At 48.0% G+C, this 25,393-nt stretch overlaps 1 protein-coding gene across 4 annotated transcripts in view; it reads right to left on the bottom strand.

Annotated features, from left to right (window-relative positions):
- Positions 1 to 25,068, bottom strand: part of RGS12 (regulator of G protein signaling 12) — a 691,597-nt gene extending 666,529 nt beyond the window's left edge. The window contains exon 1 of one of the 4 annotated variants that reach the window (XM_086964151.1): positions 24,783 to 25,068. The gene's annotated coding sequence lies outside the window, so the exon portion shown is untranslated. Of the gene's footprint in view, positions 1 to 23,515; positions 23,846 to 24,782 lie in introns of those variants that run through there. The other 3 variants (XM_086964150.1, XM_086964152.1, XM_086964153.1) reach the window with 3 other exon arrangements.
- Positions 25,069 to 25,393: the final 325 nt, after the last annotated feature.

Genomic DNA, 25,393 nt, shown 5'->3' on the forward strand with positions numbered 1-25,393 from the left:
CATTTTTGTCGTTGAGCGTGCACACAGGTCCCTTGCACCCCGCCCGCCACCAGGAGCGTCGCCAAGGCAGATTGTGGCCAGGGTGTTGAACTATCGAGACAGGGACACCATCTTGAGATTGGCGAGGGAGAAGGGGCCCATTACTCATCAGGGTAATAAACTGGAATTCTATCCGGACCACACTGTAGTAGTTCAACAAGCGTGGAGAGAGTACACGGCGGTGAAAGCCAAACTTCGAGATCTCCAGATTCCTTATTCTATGCTCTACCCAGCCAGGCTACGGGTGCAATGGGAGGGAAAACCGGTGATAATGGCAAACCCGAAGGCGGCGCAGTAATTTGTGAAACAGGTCATCGCACAGAAAAAAGCTGAGGCACGCAATGGTCAGCAGACGGACTCGGATTGAGCTGGAGGGGACGACGTTTGAACAGAACTTTATGTGAGTGTCACGGCTGGCCGCCACGTGGTCTCTTTAGGTCCCCGCCGACAGCGCTGGCCAAGCCCGGCTGGTGTCGGAGCCAAGGACATACTGTGGGATTGGCACTAACTGTGGTTCAAAAGTCTCTTGGATCGTTGGGCATTGACTAAGAATTGACTACTGCGGGGGTTGGAACAAGACGGGTGTAGGAATCACGAGCGGCGCCTTAAAGGGAAGCTGAATTGCCTGAGCGTTGATGTGTGTGCTAGGCGCCGAATGGCGGTCACTATGCCTGGCGCATGGAACTGTTTGCTCTTCCTGGGTAATGTGGTAATGCTTCCAGCGTCTACTCTAACAATGTTTGCATAAGCATGCTCCTTTGCCAGGGACGGGCTTCATTATAGCGAACATATTTGACGTCTTACTAAGCGGATTGGCGGGCTTTGAAATGTACATTTATGTGGGACGGTGGGAGGCGTTGAACGCAGTCAGATGCGGGTATGCCATGGAACGGTGTACACTCTCCACACACAGTACCCACTTTGGAGCTTAGCTGCCTATGCATAATATTGCTATTTGGTTCGAAGTAGCAGCTGGAAGTCTGGGTCAATCCACTGTCAGCCTGTTGATAAGAGACTCGAGATGGTTAATAATTGAATCCGCATGTTACAATCCCACGAATTCCGCAGACATGAGCCCGGTGCGGATTTATAAACTCACCAATGAGATCGTGGGATCTGACAGTAAGAGACAGCGTAGCATCACCTAGTGGTCACTTGAATTATTGCAGCTGCAGAGGCTGAGATGGGTCAGGGGTATTGAGTAATGACGCGACTACTTTCACTAACATCAAGAATGCCGTCCACATCCATTTGGTTGGGTGGGGAGTTGTGCCCCCGGCGGACCTCCGATAGGGAGTCCCCCACAAAAGTTCTGCAGGGATGGTTATGATGTTCAGCCCCGACTTGGTATCGAGGGCATTTGAGGAGTGTAGGAAGGTGGCTACCTGACTATGGTTACCCCAGATTTTTTGCCTTGTGTTTAGCTGGTTTTCGACTTAGTTGGCCTGGTTCCCTGCTAATCAGGGCCCCAGGCTATCTGCTCTCTCTGTAAAATGGATTCCATGTACCCTAGGTGCATAACTAGATTGGCTTGGGTCACCTTATCAGCCCCTGTACAGAGCACTATAGGTGCCCAGGGCATAGGTGCATCCAAGGCCTACCAGGGGCTGCAGCATATCTTTTGCCACCCCTGGCTGGCTATCTAAAATTGACACAACTGGCTGATCACTCAGCTGGGGAAAGTGGGTGTAATCACCCCTTGCTTAGATATAGTATACCTATATCTAAACCTATATCTGGACACATATATAACCTGTGAGCCACTCCTATGGAAGGCCTCATCAATCCTGGAGGCAGAGTGCGTGGTTTTATGTGAGATGGAGCTCTGGCATGAGCTGAGCCTGTCTGCAGCTGTCGGGAACAACTCCCTAAGCTAATCTGGGATAATGCCATACCATATACTCTTAAGCGCCTTATAATCCTCGCGGTTATATAGCAACTTTGGTTTGGCTTTATCAAAACATGTCGTGCAAGGTGTCATACGAATTGGAATACTACCCCCTCGCCAGTTCTGGCGACGGGGGTAGCATTCCACCCTTCTAGAGGGAGAAGACATGTTGCTTTACTGAAACGCGGTTGATTTAAAATGAGCCTCAGATCCACAAAATGGATGCCCCTGCCACAGACACGGGTCTGGCCTCCTGCTGCTGACCGAAACTCAGCATATGGTGGCCTGGACAAAGGGTTTCCTGTCGCAGGGCGGTGTCAAACCACCCCAGACAGGAGATAGTGGATTGTAGTAGGGAGGTTTCAAAGAAACCAGACACTGCCTGGGGAGCACAAGGCTGCCCCTTGCATAATCCGGACAAACCGGTTCTGGGGCCTTCCAGCCCCCGTCCCAGCGCGGCCTGGATCAAAGGAAAGGGGTGTAACCACCCCCTTCCTGGGTCCCACCCATAGGAGGGGACCTAGCAGGATGTCCAGCCCACCAGATTCGAATAAGAGTGGGAGCAGTGCCAATGCAACTCAGATCATCCTGAAGAAACATAAGAAACGAATTCTGGACCCTTCGACTTTCTGCACGACGTTAGAAGACTGAAGAATCTCCCTTGTGGTCAAGGAGTGACCACCCTGTGCAAACAGGTACCAACCAGCCCTCGACCCTTGCTTTGTTGCAGTTCCCGCCGGAACTCGAGCGACAGAGATCGACGAGATCAAGCTTGCCTGCCTTCTCCCTGCCCGATCCACAGTCCCTGCAGAGCTGAGACCAGTGGAGGCGTCCGGAAGCGTGGGGCACGCCATCTTGAAAAGGCCACGAGACGCTGACCGTGCAGCCCACGAGTGACCCTCGAAGCTGTGCACCGGGGTTTGAGAAGCCCCAGCCCCGAGCTCCACTTGCACCAAAGCTCACCCCTCCACACTCGACGAGTGCTGCGTGGGGCCCTTCTGCTTGTGTTGGCTCGACGCGTTGGCCCGGTCACTTGCCAGCTGGCTTGTGGCCCCTGTGCCGACGAAACTTGAAATACGACTTGCTTTTCTGGTTGCTCCAGATCTGCACCAGCTCCTGTGAAAAGGAGCCCCCACTCTGACCCTCCTGGTTCGAGTGATAAGCAATCTCCCGGTTCCGCGTGGATTGCTTTTGCCAAGTGCTGTTTGCTGCAATCTTGAAGCCGACGGTGCTGACGGCGAGAGCCTACGTGGGACAGATCGTGACCTGCTCTTGGACGTCGCAGATGCCCCAGAGCCCACGTGACAGCGGAGAGAAGCCTATCGACAACCACCTGATTGCGCCCGACATTGCCTGGTTCCGTCCTGGTTCCATCCTGGTCACTGCTGAGTGACCCAGACTCTGTCCCCTCTGCTTTCAGGTACTTTTCTACTTCGATCCACCCTTGGATCGCACCGGACACTTCTGCTTCACAGCGCCTGCAGCTGCAACAGCTCCAAGCACCAAGAACCTGCGTGACAGAACCCGACGCCACTTCGACCCTGTGCACCCACGGCCTGTGGGTGAGGTAACTTTGCAACGCCGGTGTTCTTACACTGGTACACACCTCTAGGGTCTGTGTCTAAAGTTTTGTTCCTCTAGGTTCAGCAGAAGTATCTTTTAATTCACTTTATCCAACTTTTACGCACCATTGACATTGCATTGGTGCGAGCTGCACTTTCCGTGCTGCACCCGTCTCCTGTGGGCTACTCCCGACTTCAGCATTGCTAGTCCTGACTGCTCCCAGCGAATCTCTAGGCCCTAGGCCTAACCATTGTTCGATAAGTGTTCCTTATACCATTTTTTTAGTATATGGTTTGAGTGGCCACCCGCCCTCATCCATAATTGTGCAACTTTATATGTTTTACTGTGCTTTTGGTTTAACGCTTGTGCCCCTTTCCTCATAAAGAGTACTGGGGAGTAATTTAGAAATAAATACATATATTTTTACAATATATACTTGTGTGGTGTCCTTTCATTTGATTACAGGATTGTATGTGGTAAAACAGCTCGCTTAACACGACCTCTTAAGTTAAGCCTTTAAGGCTGCTTAGTCCATGCTACCACTAGGATAGCTTGTCTAACAAGGTTGACTTACAACCAGACATCTTTCATGTTTGGGTTGCTGGAGTGGGAGGGGGAGGGAGGGAAATGTTGTTTATTGCTGTTCTGAGGCCTTTACAGTCAGGTTTTGTCTGTCATATACATGTTGAAGATCTGGTACACATTTCTATACACATCACTACCCTTGGACACTTCTCGGTGATCCCCTGGTGTTATTATGATGCGCAACAATTGCATACACCGCCGCCTCACCGATGACTCGGAGGCCGGCACAACCGCCTAACACGCACATAAACCTACTAACGTGGAATGTGCGAGGACTAACGCAGCCCAAGAAAATTAGGCGCGTATTCGCATACCTGAACAGACACCACATAGAAATCGCGTTTTTACAGGAAACACACATAGCTCCTAACACGCATCACTCCATAGGCCTTAAATGGGCCGAGTCTGTCCATGTCGCAACGTATTCGTCCTACTCTAGAGGGGTAATGTTATTGTTGAGGAAAGGACTAAATTTCGAAGTTTTCCGGGTACTACAGGATCCGGGGGGGCAGATACGTTCTCGGATCGGGTACACTTCAGGGTAAGGCACTGACTTTGCTTAATGTATATGGCCCTAATGTGGACTCTCCAGACTTCTTTCAAGAACTGTGGGGTCACTTACAACAATTCACACACACTAAGATTATATGCGGGGGGACTGGAACGTGACCCTTACTGATGGGATAGACCGCTCCGTTCAATCCACCGAACCACACAAACAAGCCAGTACAAAACTCCAACACATACTAGCGGACGTGGGACTGACGGATATATGGAGGCATAAATTTCCCACGAACTCAGGGGCCACACACATTTCTGCATGCCATAACAGTTGGTCCCGTATAGACTATTGGTTAGGCATGGAGGATATTGTCCACTGGTCTAGTGACATCCAGGTCCTTCCTAGAACGCTAGCGGACCATAACCCAATTTTGCTGACGTTGGCTATCCCAGGTCACACCCCACCTCCTTTTCAATGGAGATTTAACTCACGGGCTTTAACTGACATACTATACGCTAACACTATCCATGAAGCGATCAAAGACTATTTCCTCTTGAACCAACCGGCGGTTGATGACCCATGCCTACTGTGGGAAGCCTTTAAGGCAACGGTTCGGGGGGTCTGCATGAGCACTACTATTGGCATACTTCGAGACATCAGACAACAGATTAAAAAATGTGGCACACAAAGGAGGGATTTAGAAAGGGAATACGAAACCACTCAGGACGCCGCGGTTCTGGGACGACTACGCACATTACATCAGAATCTAGTAGACAACAAAATAAAATATATGGATAAAAAACACACGGCTAGAAAGTTTGGGGAGGGAGGCAGACCGGGCGGGCTACTGGCGGCAAAAATCTGTGAGGGAAAGAAACACACCACAGTTCTTGGTATTAAAACTGAGAACAATGTCCTGTTAACACAAACATCTGATATTTTACAAAGTTTTGTAACTTCCTTTAGCACACTATATGCATCACAGCCAATAGCCTCAACGGAGGACATCAACGAGTACCTTAGGGATGTGGCCATTGCATGGCTGTCTGACCACCAGAGGGAATACCTGGCGGCACCCATCACGGTGGAGGAAGTAACGGAAGTGATAAAACCACTACCGAATGGCAAGGCACCGGGCCCAGACGGGTACACGAACAAATTTTATAAACACTACGTGGATATTCTTGCTCCAAGGCTGACGGAAATTCTTGCTCCCAGGCTGACAGAAATGTACGGGGCTGCGTTCGACAAGAGCGAGCTTCCCCCAACACTCCGTGAAGCGGTAATTATAGCCCTACTGAAACCTTCCAAAGACCCGACCCAATGTGATTCATATAGGCCACTATCATTGATAAATGTTGATTCCAAGATTCTAGCAAAGATCTTGGCTATGAGACTAACACCATTGATGACCAACCTGGTGCTGCCTGACCAGGCAGGTTTTGTCGCGACCCGATCCACGTCCCATAATACCCGAACGATGTTTGCCCTAGCTCATTATCTCCAACCCAAGACGAAGGCGATTGTGGTATTACTAGACGCTGCAAAGGCATTAGATTCCATCGAATGGAGATACTTAATCACAGTACTACATCGTATGGGCTTCCCGAAAAGGTTTGTCCAATGGGTGTCCCTAATATATACTAAACCCAGAGCCAAGGTCCGAATAAACGGGCACTTGTCCGGCGATTTTGCGGTGGAGCGCGGAACCAGGCAGGGCTGCCCGCTCTCCCCCCTGATATTCGCCCTGGCATTGGAACCACTGGCCTGTATTATAAGACAGAACTATAAAACATCTGCCCTGCAGTTCCCCGCCCGACCGCTGCACATTTCATTGTACGCGGATGACATGGTGCTTTACGTTCGGGATCCACATGTACACCTACACCAGCTATTGAGAGAGTACATCAAATTTGTCGGCCACTCGGGATTAACGATAAACTGGTCAAAATCCTCCATCATTCCCCTCACAGACACTACGACTCCCTTTGATATTGACTACCCCCTGGAGTGGCAGATCGAACCGGTGCGTTATCTGGGGATACAATTCCATAGAGACCTGGACATAGTGTTGCGCGCAAACTAACGAGTAACTATATCCAAGCTGGAGGACAAAGTAAGGCGCTGGATACAGCTACCGCTGTCTCCGGCAGACCGCATCGCAATAGTTAAAATGAATATATTGCCCAAACTGCTGTATCTGTTCACTAATATCCCCATTACTCCACCCGGGGAGATATTCCGTAGACTTAAGTCGCTGACACTGCAACGCATTTGGGCAGGGAAGCAAGCACGGATCGACCTCCAGACATTGACGCTCCTATATACCAAGGGGGGATTTGGAGTGCCAGATTTTAAACTGTACTACTTGTGCGCGCAGGCGCAATATGCAGCTTACTGGTTCCACATGGTGCCATATGTGACTCACACAGCGATTGAGGAGGGTGATGCGGCCCCGGTCCCTCTCACCGCCATCCTGTCGTACAAACACCCGCCGTTACACGCCCGCGACATGAACACGTTGGATACTACCATCAAGGCATGGCACGAACTTGGGAGGTTGGCGCACAAAATACCGCTCTATGCACGTAACATGCCACTACATGATCACTCAGCAATATCTGTCACATGTGAGAGGGTGGGAATGTCATTACTACAACGGGTGGGCATTGAGCAGATGGGAGACTTATTTAAGGAGGGTAGATTCGTAGAGGTGGAAGAACTACAGTACATACACAAAAAGACACAGATGTTCTCTTTCACTCATTACAGACTAAAGAGAGCCATGATGGAATTGTACCCAACCTTCCCGGAGGAACCGGCTTCGCTAGATGCACTACAACTTATCATTACAACACAAGATCTGTCCCACCTAACATCGAGGTTATATTCCGCTGCACAGGCTGACATCCCACAATCCACGGACAAGGCCAAGACTAGGTGGGACTTGGTTTTAGACTGCCCATTGACAGAGAGGGAGTGGGAACAGGCTTGTGCGCTTACACAGATTCTGACCCCTAACGGAAATCTCAAAATCATACACTACAAGTATCTGCACCAGGCATACTACACCCCGGCGCGAATGGGTAGGCTCGGCATGAGGGATGACACCAGATGCAAAAGATGTGGTGCTGAGGGTGCTGGTTTTATCCATTTGGCCTGGTATTGTTCTAAAATACAGGAGTACTGGACAGATGTGGCTATTAAGCTAACAACAATGGTGGGGACTGAGGTGGAGTGCCCGATCCGTTGCTGCTTATTGGGCATTGTGCCGCAGCTTAAATCATCCAAGCGCAAATTTTGTGCGATCGCCTTGCTGTTGGCCAAGCGGCAAGTATCGCAATGCTGGCACTCTACACAGGTACCCACTACAAAAAAATGGTTCCAAGATATGTCCAACTGTAGGGACAAACTACTGACATACGAAGAAAGTCTGCCACCACGCTCTAGGCCAAAAGACTTTTGGTCATACTTAACTGAATATTTGGTCACGATGGAGAATGACACGGAGTGACAAGGGAAACTGTTGATGATCAGCGCGAAAGGTACTGAAGCAGATAGGGGTTGAACAGGGAGGTGTTCAGGGAAGATGAAACGAAGCGGTCACACTGTACTTCTTGATATGGACGATTGAAATGTGAGGGTCTCATTGTTGGGGTTTATTGTTAGTGTTTAATGTGTATGTTCTAATACACCAACAAAATTACCAAAAAACAAGGCCTCATTTATGTGCTTTACGCCGCCGGACGGATGTTGTCGGCTGTATGGCTGTGTATAACACAAGTTGAAAACGCACTTTAATTCTATTGCAGCCGGCCCCAGGGTTGTAGGCTCCTGGCTGTGTAACTATCTGTTGCTATGAATAAAGGTCTTACAAAAAAAAAGTATGAGTACGGATTGGGACTACAAAGGTGCGAGCCAAAGTCCCCTACTTTCTTCAATGCAATGCAATGTTCATCAAGAGAAAGAAGGTTGGTTGCCAAGACTTTGAGATGCTGCAATTAGGACTGGGGACCAAGGTCTGCCAGTTTCCCGGGTAGGTGAGGATCCACTATCCAGGAACCCAAAAACACTTACACTGTGCCTGGAGCCCCAACCTCCTGCCTGCCTGACAAGATGAGTGTTTCTTGTGAGGAGGATTATAGAGCATGTAAGGAGCGAGGATGCGGAAATCCTGGTGAGTAGAACCCGGTGAGAAAATTGTGAGGCGTCCCATCCTGTCATAACCTGTGTTGCTGCACAGCCATATGCGTTTGGGCACAGGTCGTGAAACCCCATCAGAACTACTGTGACGTTGTGGGGCCATCGCCAGGTGCAGCACACCACGTTGGGGCATGGCCTGTTTCCAGGACCACGTAAGCAGGGGGGATGGGGGAAGAGATGGGCACACTGGGACTGTCGTTCATGGTCACTAAACTTGTTGGGGCCACTGCAACGGAGAGTGTCAGGCTGTCACCAATGACAGTGCCCTCCGTATGGCAGAGGGGAGCCAGAAGCGTTGCTGAGGCCATCATCCAGTGCATCCAACCTACCTTATTGGTGCCATTACCTGTGCACAGAGGGGACCACTAAGACGGTTGGGGCAGTCGCCAGTTTTAGACAAGTCCCTGTAGCTAGAGAAGGGAATGGAGATCAAGGTCAGATGCCAACCTACAGCACAGCCTCTGCTCCATCAACTTATTGGCAGGAACCACATAGAAGAAGCCGCTGCCTTTGTAAGCCGTTGCAGCCTCACCATGCCGCTCACTGACCATGTGAGGTCAAGATAAGAGCTGCTCGTCGGTGGAGCCCAGGAAGATGCATCCTGGCTCCTGAACTCTTCTAAAGGCCACTGCTGGATAAGACTGTAACATGGCCCAGACTTGCATGAGCTTGGAAGATTAGCACTGGAAGAGCTAATCCTTACAAGGACAACGCCAGACTTTGATGTGCAACGGTAGTGCAGGCAGCACCTGTGGGGTCTCCTCCAAAGATGGGCCACACATGTCGGTTAGCGGAGAGTAGGACCCAATGGGGGGAACACATCAGAGATCAGCACTAAGGTATCAGCCCTCAGAAACATTCTGTGTGACTTATTTTGTGTACTGTGTTTGTGGGTAGAATACTGCTTTTCTAGCCAAATGAAAGTGGTGGACCGGACAATGATATTTTTGGACCTAGCCCTCTCTGCAGGCCTCCCCACCCCCCAGATTTTTGCCTTCCTTTGCTGAACCCATTTTTGTTGGCTGTTAGAACTATGTGCACTTTTTCCCTACTAACTAGTTGGTGGTAAAGTGATTGTGTCGCTCCCTAAAACATGGTAACATTGGCCTACACCTAATTGGTACAGATCTTCAAATTTAGCAATTTGGCTAAAAATACAAATCATTAATAAATACAGTAGCTATACATATCACATTAATTATTTAAAATCATTTAATGAAACACTTACAAAATGCTATCCTAATTAATTATGGAAAATGCATTTGCTTGCTTATGAGGCCTATTAATCCTCCAATTAGTTTAATTGTGCCAATAGTTGCCATATAACAATAAAAGATGTATAATTAAGTGCAAACTGCAACAACTTCAAGATCTCAGCAAACCTTCAAAAGACATACACTTACAACTTTAACATTGCACAAATGGCATTGCGGTCTAATGTTACATTCACACACTAAATGTTCCGATTTATTTACCATAGGTGATTTTATTCTTGCCGCCTGTAGGAATTGCACACCACATGAATAGGCAAGACTGTCACGGACTGTTAGCTCCTCGGATAATATATATTACAAACATATTTTTTTATGGAGAAGGCATGCTTATGTGCACAATAGCAAAAGGTACATGGATTTACCATTATTGCCAAAAATATTTTTATATGGTCACCACATTCCTATGGCCCACTATTGAAGTCAATTAAAATATTTTTGGGCAAAAGTTCAACGAACCTGTATAGGCTCTTCAAGTCTATACTATTTGCTACATAATCCAGCTGAATATTAAACTAATGGGTATACGGTCTATAAATATGAGGGAACTGAGCTAAAGATTAGCTTGTCCTCTATCCTAAAACAGAATGCTAATGCACTCTTTACTGGCCATATGCTATAGTTCCTTAACAAGGGTAAAAGCCACTTGTCTGGCTCCTGTAAACCTCGTACAAAATAGCAATAGACATATGATACGATCTTTCCCACCAAACGTTCAATCTCAGTGTGTCTGGGGCAACCAAAATTGGGTCTTTCCAAAGATGCCCTACATAGAGATCAATTAGAAGTTGTTTGACATACATCAGTCAGTTGCTCCCATCCATGCTACAGCATCTTGCCATTTCTAATTTTGCTATAAAGCTGCACTTAGGTTTATAAGAAGCTTAATCCAATGGAACACTGGTTTTAATGCAGCCAAATCCAAGATAGTGGTTATCCCTTTTGCCAGGCATAGAGCCAGTAATTTGGCTGCAGGACCCAAACTTAGCAGGGCCCTTAAAAAGATGTTTTCTGTTACCTGCGACACATTAAATTTTCCATACCACCATAATTCGGCACCATAAAATGCAGCAGCCACCGCTTTCGGTTTATACATTTTGGAGGATTGTGCTTATGGAATACAAATCTGCCTTTTGTTTGAACCAAAGTACTGCCTGCGAGGTTTGCAATAAAGTAGTATTTCTCTTTGTATTGTAATATGTTCCTCCAGATAAGCTGTCTGGCAAAAGGAATGCCCAAAAAAATCAAAATATTCTATGCTCTCTATTTGCTGACCAAGCACCATAGGTTTCCTCTTTAGGGTGGAGGGCACCTTCATTATCTCTAAGTATCTACCAACGCGAGTCCTGGCTTCACCTACTGTGCTGCTGTCCAAAGATGGCTAGTGAGCGACGTCGCTTGGTAATCCAAATTTGCAGGACTCGCGGCATTAGACACGGCAGAGAAGTCTCAGACCAGTGTTTCTCAGCCAATACAGAACAAACCGTGGCCAGACAAGGGAAATTTACTGACATAATTCAGATTGCTCTCACAAATACCACTAAACCCATCAGCAGCAAATAGTTGGCCACCAAGCCAGAGCTACAACGATTAAATGGCTTGCACAGCAAAGAAATTGTCTGGCGCCCTCAATAAATTTTGAGCTCTGCGTCGGACTTTACAAAGCACAACTTCCTGTTGTACAAGGAAACACAAAATCGACCAAGATCAGAAGATCAAATGTGCATGTCAGACAAGTCCACCCACGCATTCAATACCGAATCGAGTAAAATACCAGCCAACGCTGTTCTAATCATTTTTACTCACAATTAATGCTGGGATAATTAACAAAGGTTTTTTTTTTTAACAACAAATTTTATTGATTTGCAATGGTACAAGGGCAGGCAGTGCCTGGGAGCATACATTTGATACATACCACTTAACAACCATCTGATTATATGTACAAATTAAACTGGCCTGTGGAGCATCAAGCGCGAGAACAGAAAATTTGACATAGGTTACCACATCATTCCCCAAACTACACATGATTAGCTGTAAACACATACATGACTGAGCTCATCGTCCCAGGCGACCCACTAGATGGGGGTGTGCACAGGTCATAGACATGCAGGTTCGGTACACGGCAGGGGAGGAAAGTCTATGCCCCAGTATATTGCCCATTTGGACCAGATTTTCTTGTGTTTCTGTGGGCAACTTTGGGCCTTTAAGACCGTGATCTATGCCCCCATGCACCAGTCCAGACCCTTTTTCCACATCCCAAATGATGGCGAGGAGGACCCCTTCCACTCCCGACATATGCCGCGTTTAGCGAATGAGAGACCCAGGAACAATAGATGTTGCCTATAGCTTTTCCCTCCAATCCCCTCTGTGCTGTGGAGAAAGAACATCTTTGGATCCAAGGGAAGATCCCAGGACAGAACCAGCCCCAGGCACGATGAAATCCCACTCCAGCACGGTTGCAGTGTATTACAGCTCCAAACCATATGGAGGAACATTCCCTCTGCCTCACCACATCCGAGACAGGTAGAGGACTGGATGACCCCCACTCTCCAGAGGTGGGACCGGGTAAAGCACACTCGGTGGAGGAATTTAAATTGGATGAGACGATAACGTGCGGAGACAGTGGAACCACGGGGGCTAGCCAGAGCCTCCGACCAATCATCGCCTGTCAAGTCAGTCATGTCTATCTCCCACGCTTCCCTAGTTTTGAGCAGTGGTGTTCTGGTGCGAGTGGTCAGCGTCTGATAGATCGGACGAATCTTGTGGGAACCGAGATCTCCCATTAGTAGACGGCCCTCTAGATGGTGAAATTCTGAAGACTGTCCATTGACCGTATCAAGGGGTTTAAGGCATGGTGCAGCTGGATGTACTTGTAAAACTGACCTGTGCAGCTGAAATTCCTTTTGTAATTGCTGGAACAATTTGAGAATCGTACCTTGCATAATATCCCCCCAGGTAGAGATTCCCAGGAAGAGCGGCCACTGGGCGAAAATAAGTGGCATGCCATAGCGGGGTCGTCTGTGTCAGGCGCCCTCCCCAGTCCATACCTCGAACCTTGCGTTGCCACAGCCAGACCACAATTCTACTGACGGAAGGCATAGAGTCCAGGCTCAATTTGCTATATAGAAGTTTCAATAGGGGGGTATCCTCCATGACCGCATGTTCAAATGCTTAAGCCGGATCTGCACGCAAATTGTACCACCACTTGTTGAAGACCAAAAGGTGCGAGGCAGCATATTATGCTTAAATATCGGCAGCCGCAATCCCCCAACAATACGTCAACTGAGTGCATATTTGTGATGCTACCCGAATGCCCCCCCCCCCCCCAAAAAGAAACTTATTGAGGATGATGTTGATTTGGGCAAACGAGGATAGAGGGATATTATTTAGGAAATTCTGCAGCCGATACAACATCCTAAGCAGGGAGACCGCCCAGATAGTGACAGAGGCAAGTGAGACCAGATTGTGGTCTCCTCGCGAATCTTCGCCATCAAAAGATTAATATTGTATGTCCATGAAAGTTTTGGACAGGGCGAAATGAAGACACCCAGATACTTAAAGCCATCCTGTGCATGAGATAGCTGAGTAGCCCAGGTCCCACGCCCCTGGTACCCGCATACTGGAAACAAGATGGATTTCGAGGGATTGGCACTTAGGCCTGAGGTCTCACCGAACATCCAAAGGATCTGGAGGACCCGGGGTCCAGAGAACTACAGATCCGTCATGAAGAACAGCACGTCGTCTGTGTATAACGCAATTCTATCAGGACTGGTCCCTGGCCACTCAAATCCCCGAATCAATGGGTCCCGACGTACCCAGGAGGCCAATGGCTCTAACATAAAGGTTTTTTAAACCTTCATATAACACTGTATCCTGGGCGTACTCCCAACACCCAAGAAGGAGACTAAGATAAGATATAGGTTTGTGTTGCTGGGACTGGTCCAAGCAAAAAGACTGATAGCGATCCACTGGATTCGCCCTGCTCCCTCACCCCCCATCTCCCCCTCCACGTAAGATAGATGGAGGGGTGATCTGCGCGAGTGGGGTGTGGATGAGGAGTGCTGTCTTAGAGCAGTATGAACAGGCGTGAATGCAGAAAATGATCTATTAGAATGGGGACAAATGCTGACTGAAGTGTTTGTAGCGACAACTTCAAGTGAGAATGAAACTGCACACAGTTCACCACCCACTCGACTCACATCGCCATCTAATGCAGAACCGATATAAGTGCCTTCTCACACAGCAAACACACAATTTTCAAATCAGTCTCATGTAAATTGCCAGATTGCCCTTATCAGGAACCAGTGATAACTCCCAGCCGCTGCCCGGGGGCGAGAAGGGAGGGGAGGGGGGGAGGTAGAGATGGGGGGATATTTATTTCGATTATTGATCTTGTTTTATTGTTTTTTATGGATACAATCATTATTCAATTTAAAAAGCATCGTTTCATACAGTAATTGGCTCACGTGCCAGGAGGGTGAAGAAAAAGTGAAGTCATGTAATTAACTTATTGGAAAAAAAAATAACTGCTGAGATGTAAAAGCATGTTCATGACGCATGTTATTGATATCTTTTGACGCAGTGTTTAATAAAATCAAGTTTAAAAATAAAAACAAAAAGGTTTTACCCTGCACTGCAAATGGACATTAATCCACTGGGTCAAAGGGCCCGCTCAAATGACTCCGAGCACATAACACAATGGCTGAAATAGAAGATTTTGTGCCGTTGCAATCCTTGGTGTATGTGGGGTGTAGCTGGGACTGGTATGAGTGGCATATGCTAGAGGATGTGTTCTGGGATTGAGTGAGTGGATTGATGGATGGGGAAGACAATAATCTTGTATGTAACAATGTAACATGGTGCATTGCAAAATGTTTTTATGGTAAATACACAAATATGGCTTTGAGCTTTGTAAAATATTTTTGGATACAAAAAGGAAAAAAAAGTATAGGCTTGATGGTTTTGAGAATTGTAAATAATATTGTGCATATGTGATGAAAATTATTGAAATATACATTCATGAAAATTAAAAAGTTAATAAAAATGATGTATATGTATCAGTCATGAATTGTTAGAATTTGTTTATGGTCAAATCACAATGTACTTTGAGCTACAACATAAGAATATAGGTCATGTGGGATATTGTGAATGGCGTATGGTTTCAGTTTCCCCCTGATCCCAGACCTAAAGTTAACTTAGTAGGTGGCACCCGATTCTCAAGTGGTGAAGGCTTCAACTACAGATCTGATTTTCTGTATGATTAGGACTTGTGCGTTTGGGCGAGCGGAAGTGTCAGGAAGGTTTATGAAACATGATGTGATTGTTGAGGTATGCTTGCCTTGAAAGTAAGGGTGAGGAGAATGAATTGTGCTCGTTTGTGAATGGGGAGCCGATAGAGCTCCTTCAGGTGTGGTGTGATGCGAATGAGTGCAGCGTGGATCAGAGATTGCCAGCTCCGATAGAAGAACACTCTAAGAAGTCTAATCCAAAGGGTGGAATGGGCCACATCACCTTATTGTCCATCATAGTACTGTCTTCCGACTGGGGTGCATCTGTGAGCAAACTAAGGTTAGGAATCTCACAGATGAGAAGGGTTCTCCCTTGGTCAGTCTGGTGCAGAGGTCTCAAACTTTTTGATGCAGAGACCCCCTTGTCAACATATTTTTAGGCAGAAGGACACCCTTCTGAAAACATTTCTAGAACCTGGTACTACTCATAATTGACAAACATAAACGTCCCCAATTCCCACAGCATATAATTTTACAGTGGGGAAATAATATTAAAGTGTTTAGCAAACGAGAGGTCAGTAAGTGTGGGGGCGTGGTCAAAGGGGTAGCTAAAAACAAAGGGCAACATTTATGAGGAATTGGTGTTGGCCAGCGCCGCAAGTCTTCTTACGGCGCTGCCCTATGCCAATGTGAAATAGGGCAGGATAGGACTGTATTTATGAAATACAGTGCATTCCTGTCCTTTCTTTGCGTTGGTGCACAAATTGGTGCCTAGCACCAACATAGGCAGGATTGTTTTTGTGCAGGGAGGGCCATCTTCCTTCACAAAAAAAGTTCCGGGAGGTATTATTCTCTTTCTATGTGAGATGCAGAATGTAGCACACATAAAAAGAGGAAAAAACAAGGAGAAATGAAAACCTGGGACAGGCCCAAATATTTACGTAAATATGGGTCAGCATCAATATTCATGGGTGTGGTTTGTGAACCTCCACACAACGCCCATGGAACACCTCCTTGACGCAGAGTAAGGCAACACAATGTCTTGTGCTGCTTTATCTTACTCCATATCTAGGAGACATGCAAAGCCATGCAGGGTGACTTTGCAACACGTCATAGGTATGGCTGAAACAATTGTGCCGCCGAAGTGTCAAAAAAAGTGATGCTCTGGCAGCACAAACCTCTCATAAATAAGCCCCAAAATATTCTCTACATTTTTTAGGTCTTTCCCCATCAGGTACCTACATATAAAATAATGGGCAGCGCAAATGAAAAATAAATTACAATGCTGTTACTCAGTGGGAAATACACTGTAGTGCATTATAAAACCCCTGTTATTTAATGCACTGCAGAGGTCTGTGTGTAACCAGACAGCCACAGATTTAAATCTTGGTTGGTGCAGTGAAGAATAGTGACTTGTGTATTTTTTTGTGCTATGAGGTCACAGCCTGTGACAGAATACACTGAATATGCAAGTCATTATTTTATACTTGCATTACACACAGTGCAAGATAGGCTGATACGAAATGTGCAAATAGTTTTATGGTCAAATGGAGCGTCCAAAATGCAGATTTTAATAATACCAGAGCGTATGTAATGCATTTTTATTTTACATAACTGTCCCTTGAACACCTCCTTAAGGGTACTAAGGACTGTGTAAATACAGTTATGATTAAAAGCAGTACCTCATAGCCCAGTTATTAACTCTTTGCACTACCACTCAAAAAACCTACATTTTTGTCATCACGAATGAGCTTTGAGTAATTTTATCAATTAAAGCCAGAACCGCTCCCAAGCGTACTTTACACTTTCAGATTAACTAATAGCCTTACTTGAACCCATTTTTGTTGGCTTTTAAAACTCTGTGCAGTTTTTTGTGCTAACCAATGGCAAAGTGCTGATTTTCTCTTTCTAAAACATGGCAAAAGTGCCCCACACCTCACTGGTACATTTAATATACCTTAAAGGCCCTATTACATGGTACTAAATTTACCCAAATGCCTCCAAATTACAGCACTCACTGTGCCACCCTCTAAAGTAGCCCTGTAAAACATGGCTCAAGCCTGCCACTGAAGCCTGTAGAGCAGTTTTAAAGTGCCATTTCGACCTGGTAAAATAAACCTTGCACCAGGACCAAACCTTCCTTTTAGTACTGGAAAGTCACCACTAAAGTAAGCCTCATAGTCTCATGAGGCAGGGTGCATAAAACAACAAGCATTTGCAATGCAATAGGTCTCGCATTAGGAAAGTGTGAGCTATTGGTATTGTAAATAACACATTTTTTAAATATGTGTTGGCTTTGAAAATATATAAATTAATAGCACTGTTATTCACAAAGCCAACACCTTACATTTTACTAATGCGAGTCCTATTGGCTATGGCAATGCGTACTGGTAGCAAGCAAGGACAGAGCTGTTGTGGTGCTGAGTGATGATGTGGTTCGGCTGAGTGATGTGGTGGTGTATCAGAGTAATGTGGTGGTGTGGTGCCCCCACAGTGATGTGGTGGTGCCCCCACAGTGATGTGGTGGTGCTCCCACAGTGATGTGGTGGTGCTCCCACAGTGATGTGGTGGTGCTCCTACAGTGATGTGGTGGTGTGGTGTCCCCGAGTGATGTGGTGATGTCCCAGAGTGATGTGGTGGTGCCCCACAGTGATGTGGTGGTGTCTCCGAGGGATGTGGTGGTGTCTCCGAGGGATGTGGTGGTGTCTCCGAGGGATGTGGTGGTGTCTCCGAGGGATGTGGTGGTGTCTCCGAGGGATGTGGTGGTGTCTCCGAGGGATGTGGTGGTGCCCCCGAGGGATGTGGTGGTGCCCCCGAGGGATGTGGTGGTGCCCCCGAGGGATGTGGTGGTGCCCCCGAGGGATGTGGTGGTGTCCCAGAGTGATGTGGTGGTGTCCCAGAGTGATGTGGTGGTGTCCCAGATTCATGTGTTGGTGTCCCAGATTCATGTGGTGGTGTCCCCGAGTCATGTGGTGGTGTCCCTGAGTCATGTGGTGGTGCCCCTGAGTCATGTGGTGATGCCCTTGAGTGGTGCCCCTGAGTGATGTGGTGGTGCCCCCGAGTGATGTGGTGGTGCCCCCGAGTGATGTGGTGGTGCCCCCGAGTGATGTGGTGGTGCCCCCGAGTGATGTGGTGCAGCAGCACAGAGACTGAAGCTACGAACACGCAGGGTTGAGTGCAACAAAGTGCGTTCAGTTTATCAAAGCACAGAATGATGGAGCCGGGAAAAAGCAAGGGGAAACAGGAAAACACAGGGAGAGTGTATAATGATAGAGGCAGCGAGGGCTGGGGCTTGGACAGCAATCAAGTATGGGGTCGAGAAGGCACTGAATGGGAGAACACGGAAAACACCCAGGGCCAAGGAAGGAAGAAGCGAGCAGGCGAAGACCAGAGGGCAAGGAGTAGCAAGCAAAACAAGCTCTCGGCATTGCTGTGGCAGGGGGCGGGGGAGCGGGAGCGCATTCCTTTGAAGTCTGATGCGGGGGTGGGGGCGGGGTGCGGCAGCCTTAGAAGTCTGATTGGGGGGGAGCGGTAGCCTTTGAAGTCTGATGCGAGGCATAGACAAATGGTGGTGTGTGACGTGGCTGGCGCTGTGCACATGCATAGATCACATGAACTGTGTCTAATCCGCCGTGTTGATAGACTGTTCTTTTCCCCTTACTATAATCTCGCCGGAGCAATGCTCAGGCGAGAGCTAAAAACAAATAAAGTAAGACATGTTAGTTTAAGTCTTACATGTCCAGGCAATGAAAAACTGCGAAAATTGTTTTCCAGTACTGTAAAGCTATCGCTCCCATGGACTAACACTAGGCAGGGGCAGATCCTCTGCTAAGGTGGAGGAGCGTTGCCCCACTGCCTTGAAGCAGTAAAAAAAAAAAAAAAAGGGGGGGAAAATACAATGATAACGTAATGTTATTATCATTTTATTGTGTTATCCTCCTGCGACAGCTTTGCGTGACGGGCAGGGCTGCAGAGCAGGGGAGGAGTGGTAGAACCCTCCTAAGTGCGCAATGACAGTTTAGCCAGCGCTCTCAGGTCGCCCAAAACATTCATGTGCGTTCTCCCTGTTCTCCATGCAGGCTTCATTACAGCCTGCATGGAGAACATGCCAGTGCGTCCAGTCCCTGGCTGAGCACACACCATGGCGCTCAGACCAATCACAACGCTGCGTGCAGCGGTGGTCAGGAGAGTCTGGCTGTGTTTCCTGGAGTCCGAGACAGAAGAAAGCAGGATTGGAGACTCAGGACCTGGCGTCAAGGTCAGTGTATTTTTTTCATTTTACATTGTACCCATGCCCCCCTTCACGCTACTGTTCTATAAATGACAATTTATAAATTGTTCAAGTTTTTCTTCCCAAACCAACTGTGCCTTTCAGTCTGTCTGGGGTCACGCGACTGTGAATGGCTCTCTTATGTTGTGTTTTGCCTATTGCTTCCAGAGATGAAAATAAGAGGTCTTGGTGTGAGGGGAGAGGGTATTCCTGACTGAATAGCTGAGGAAGAGGTGTGCCCTGCCCAGAGTACACTTCAAAGGGCCCTGCATGCAGCACACAGAAAGGAACCAGACACCAATTCTGCCCTTACCTTCGTCACCCTAGACAGTTTGGAACCAAGATCGGGAAAGGGGGAAACAATTTACCCAGTTTTGGGGGTAGGGCAGGGAATTCCTCATAGAAAGGCTGACACAAAGTATAAAAGTGGCACCTTCAGGGCCTCTCATCAGAACACTCCTAGACCTGTGGAAGATTCAGAAGGGCTGCCCTTCTGTCTGAAGGAGGAAGATTGGACCTTCTTGCGTTGAACATCACCTTTCCAAAAGTAACTCCAAGGGTCAGTTGGCTGATCACCTGTTTGAGCTAAAGGTACACAACAAGCTTCCAGAGGCCTCCATGCAACTGTCCAGCTGACCAGCAACAACTGGACCTGCCTGAGCCCTGCTGCTGGCCTCTGTTAGACTAAGTCCTGAGCCCCAAGAGGTGCCCCCCCCCCCCACCAGGTCCTGGACCCTTGGCTAGCATCAGAGGGTACTAATCCTGAGGAAAAGGTGAAGATGTTATGTTACGTTATGTCCACTTGTAGCGCGCACGGATACTCAGGAATGTCCCGGCGCGATGCCTGAGAGGGTACAAGAGGAAATTATCAAACAAAAAGGTGAGTCTTAAGTTTCTTTTTGAAAATGACAGGGTTCTGGATGAACCTCAGGGAGAGTTGGAGGGTATTCCAGGCGGCACTGGCCTTCACCGTGAGGGAACTGCTGCCCATCCTCTGACGCCTAAAGCGAGGCACCCGGGCAAGGCATTGGGTCGCAGATCGCAGGGCACAAGCCGGGAAGTAAAAAGAAAACCGCTTCCGAAGATAAAGGGGCCCAAGACCATGGAGGGCACGGTGGGCCAGCACTAGAGATTTAAACCTGACCCTATCAGCAACAGGAAGCCAGTGAAGAGAGCGTAATTGAGAGGACACGCTATTCCTTGCCGAGATACCCAATAGCAATCTCACGGCAGTGTTCTGGATTACCTGAAGTTTTTAAGCACATAACCAGGGGATCCAGCAAAGAGAGCGTTGGCGTAATCCAGGCGGGAAAGGATCAGAGCGCAGGTGACAGTTTCTCTAGCCGCTTGAGGAAGAAGTGGGGAAAAAGGACCGCAGAGACTTAAGGAGACTGAAGCAGCAGCCAGCCAGTTTCTTAATAAGGGCGAAGAAAGAGAGACTCTCATCAAACCATACTCCCAGGTTTTTAACAGGCTGTCCCGACACCGGGGGGAGCTGGGAGTCAGGGGGCCACAGCTGCTCACGAAAGTCAACGGGAAACCTGCCAAACAGTAGGATTTCAGATTTTTGTTCGTTACACTTCAGCTGGGCTTCGGCCAGCCATTTAAAGATGGAGACCAGACACTGTTGAGCTGCTGAAACAGAACTGGAGGCCTTATCCCAGCAGCTGCGTGTCGTCGGCATAGGCCATCACCTTAGCCCCAAGCTCCTCTGCCAGATATAAAAGAGGCGTAACATAAATGTTAAAGAGTAGCGGGCTAAGGGAGGAACCCTGAGGTACTCCAGTAGTGACCGGCTGGGGAGAGGAGGAAAACGGGGGAGCCAAATCTGCTCAGCCCGCTCTTCCAGACAGGACCTAAGCCAGCCCCAGACCGCTCCCCAAACCCCAATCTCAGCCAGTCGGGCCAGAAGAAGAGCATGAGGGACCGTGTTGAACGCAAAATCAATGCTGCCCTCCCGCCCGCGTCCAAACCCTCCCGAATGGCCTCAACCACCTCCACTAAAACAGCCTCAGTGCGGTGGGAGGCACGAAACCCCGATTGAGCTGGGTGCAGGAGTCCCTCTGTCTCCACAAACTCCGAGTTGGTTGTTAACAACCTTCTCACAGACCTTCGCAATGGCAGGGAGAAGGGAGATGGGACGGTAATTCCCTGGGGTAAGGGAATCCAAAGAGGCTTTCTTAAGAAGAGGTAGTATCTTCACCTGCTTCCACCTCAGAGGGACCACAGCAGTTTGGAGGGACAAGTTGACAATACCATTCACCTCCGTATTAACGCTCTCTGCCACCGCTGCCAGGAGCCTCGCCGGGCAAGGGTCAGAAGGAGAGCCAGACTTAAGCCCCCTGAGGATTTTAAGATATTCTAGAGGAGCAGCTGCTCTGAAAGCTGTAAAGGAGCGGGCAAGGGCGTCTGGCTGAGCAAACAAAGGTCCCATGCAACAACCGTTGCCCGGAGCGAAGGAGGACTGAATGGGCCTGAATTTTCTCTCTAAAGCAGCGGGAGATACAGACGTTTTGGGTTCCTTGCGACTGTAAGCGGACCTCTTTGAGCCGAGAATCGACCACCTATGACGGCTGCCAATGTGAAGCTGCAACAGGACCTGCTTTTCGCACTGACAACTGTCTGCGATCCCAACTGCACGAAGCTTCGGTAAGATTACTCTTTGCGAGAACAGCTACAGCCCATGTCGACCGTCAACACGGATCTCCAGCAATTAAATGCTCTCTGTGCGCTACAGCAGTGACCTGTCTGACACCCGACCTGCTCCTCGTGCCAACACAAACTACACGATTTGTGCAGACTTGCAATGGTAACTCTTCAGCTGTACGAACCTGGTTGCACTACACCATGGTCAGCCTGAACTTGTGACTTTGCCCCACTCCAGCGCAACTAGATACCCACGAGTGGCGATTACTTCTTCGTGGTGATATGTTAACCTTAACTTTTAAAAACATATATTTTCAGTTCTACCGATTGGATTTTATCGTTTTAGTGTCCATTTATTTATTAGATTTTACTCTAGTCTTGACTTTTATTACTATTGGAGTACTGTATAAATACTTTACACGATGCCTCCAAGTTAAGCCTTACTTCTTTTGTTCCAAGCTACCAGAGGGTTAAGCACAGGTTAATTTAGTGACTTTCGTGGTTCACCCCGACAAGGATTGTGCTTAGTTGAGTGGGGCCTTCACCCCTCTCAATTAATAATCCAATTTCTTACAGACATATTATTGGGGGTCACTGTTGGTATTTTGAATTATGAGCCGATGTATGCCCTGCACCTACCCCCCCTGAAGATCCTTGGACTGCTCGACCCGCACTACCACTGACAGTCAAGTGCTGAGGGACTAGTACTCACTGGGCCCATAGTAAGTCCGGTCTCAGGATAACAAAATTAAAAGGCCACAACGCTAACAGTAGAGCCCAGTATCCTATGCATGCCCATGGCCCTCTGAAAATAGCTCTGACACCATGGTTTTCAGCATAGGAGTAAATGGACAACGAAAAGTTATTTTTTAACTATTCTTTGGATTTGCTGTCAATTGGTTTTATGACCAGCACTTCAACACAATAGCTATTATTTAGGCGATGCTGGCCATACTTAATAAATACCTAAAAAGATACATATTAAAACTGCCAACTTTTTGTTTGGCTTCTCTTAAGATCTGCTAACTAAACAGTCCAATTCTGGAGAAAAAACTCCTATCTGGCTACTAAGCATGGTTAATTATTTTTTTTAACTTCTTTTATTGATTTTGTATATAACATTTAGCATCAGCTCACCCACGACGTAAACAGAGTCTCATTTAAAATGACCACATAACATTAACTGCGTCCCATTTATATATGAATCATCTATCAGGAGACACAGTCTGGAAATGATCCAGCCATTGTGTCCATATCTTTGTTTCACTGAGCAGTCATGACTTTTATACACTGACTTTTCGGCGAATGTGTGGTCCATACCTCTCAGCCTTTCAGCGACCACTGGTGCATTAACAGCCCACCAATATTGTGTGGAATGCCTTTTGCCAACTCGAAATCCTGTTGGGCTGTAAGATTTCACGACTGAGGTGTTAATGGAGGAGCTGTGCTGTTCCGTGCCCCACTGCCACTGCTGTGAGCCTCGCAGCAGAAAATTGTCCGCCCGCACGATCCGCTGAAAAGTTACCCGCTGAGACAGCATTTGTCTTCAACGGTGGACGGTCTGTGCGGTGCGGTGCGGTCTTCTAATTGAGGCCGCAGGCAGCGGCGTTGAGGCAGCTAGTCGGTCCCTGAAGCTGCTTGAGGAACTGCGGGACTGCAGTGTATGGCGTGCGCGTGCGGCGGTCAGGAAAATTTAAAGGAAAAGAGACGTTTAACTTAAAAAAAAAAGTGCAAGCTGGCAGTGCAGCGCAGCCGCAGAGAACTACAGAGCAGAGTGTCCGGTGACCGGCGAAGGCGTACAGCGAGGCATAAACTGAGCGGTGAGTTGGAGGGGGTGTCGGGCTCGGGCGGGCTCACAGCATAGGAGTAATTGAGGAGATACTGCTGAGCTTGCCCTCCCACACTCTCTCCTTGAGGCTTGGCTCAGTCCCATTCTGCCCTTTTACAAGCACCAAGCTCTGCTTCAAGCCACCAAGCTGCTATGGCCTGCTCCTAGCCATCAAGCCACCAGGCTACCAAGCTGCTAAGCTGCCACCAAGATCCTGCCAGGAGCTTGAATCCGGCCTACCACCGGCATAACTTCGCCAAGTTCCCGTAAAAAAAACTAAAACCCAAAACCAAATCCACAGCGGTAATCTGTTCTCAGATAATAGACCTGTTGGAAGTCTGCTGGAGACAGAGACAGAGGGTGCCTGTAGCGATTACTGGAGACAATCGCGGGCGGCTGCCTTCCAGCACCTCTACGCCTTGCTGGGGGCAGCCTGTAATACAACCTTCAGTATTTTCACTGGTGTCTTATTGCCCTTACTGCCCTTAGTCTGATAGCCAGCACTAAATATTCTGTGTAACTTTCTAAAATGGTACCTACTTACAATTTGAAGGACAAGGAGGCAAGGTGCTTGTGCCCGTTATCACACGATTAAAAAAAAAAATTATTTAAGAAACCTGGCGTCCTGGTTCAACACGTTGACATTAGGATAGACCTCGTAACTTCTTTTTACCAATATCAGTTCTTCGGATCACTTAGCGAGTCCGAGGTCCTAGAGGTACAACTTTCAGAAGACAAAGAACAAAGACGCGAACCAACCAAAATATTGTTGCGGAGACTCCACCAGACAATCTACTTTTGTCAAGCATGCAGCTGGACGAAAACATCGAAAACAGTCCGACAATACTTTACTTGCAAGCCGTCTAGAACAGTTGAGTTAGACTGGGCAATACCATCTCCCGAAAGTATCCAAGTCCCCTCAGGCAGAATCGGATTGTGCCGACAGTAACAAGGTAGAAGTGTTGCAACTCCATCTGACTGAGGTGCCCGCTCACTCCCTCCCTACACACAAGCACTGCAGCCTGTGAACTCAACTTAGCCTAACGACCGTTGTTGTTGATCTTTAGACAGACGTCATTTGGCCGTAATTTTAGCCCTTCCGGGTAGCCTAACCACCAATCCCAAGGTTGAATATATTGAGGGAGCCGTCTGGAAGTGGGAGGTTCTGCCAATGTGTAAGGCGACCCAGAACTGTAAAATGAGAAGCCCCTCACCCAATCCTAGTGCGTAACACATCATTCTGAAGCGCTGATTGGCTTTGGAGACCGCGCGTACCTTCGTCCGAGGTGTCCTCGTCCGTTGGCTGGTGACACAGTGTCACCCAGTTCGAAGCGGGCTACGTTTGTTTGGCGGTCCTTCAGTAGTGTCGG

Source organism: Lissotriton vulgaris, chromosome 3_2, assembly GCF_964263255.1.
Source record: "Lissotriton vulgaris chromosome 3_2, aLisVul1.2, whole genome shotgun sequence".
Taxonomy (NCBI): domain Eukaryota; kingdom Metazoa; phylum Chordata; class Amphibia; order Caudata; family Salamandridae; genus Lissotriton; species Lissotriton vulgaris.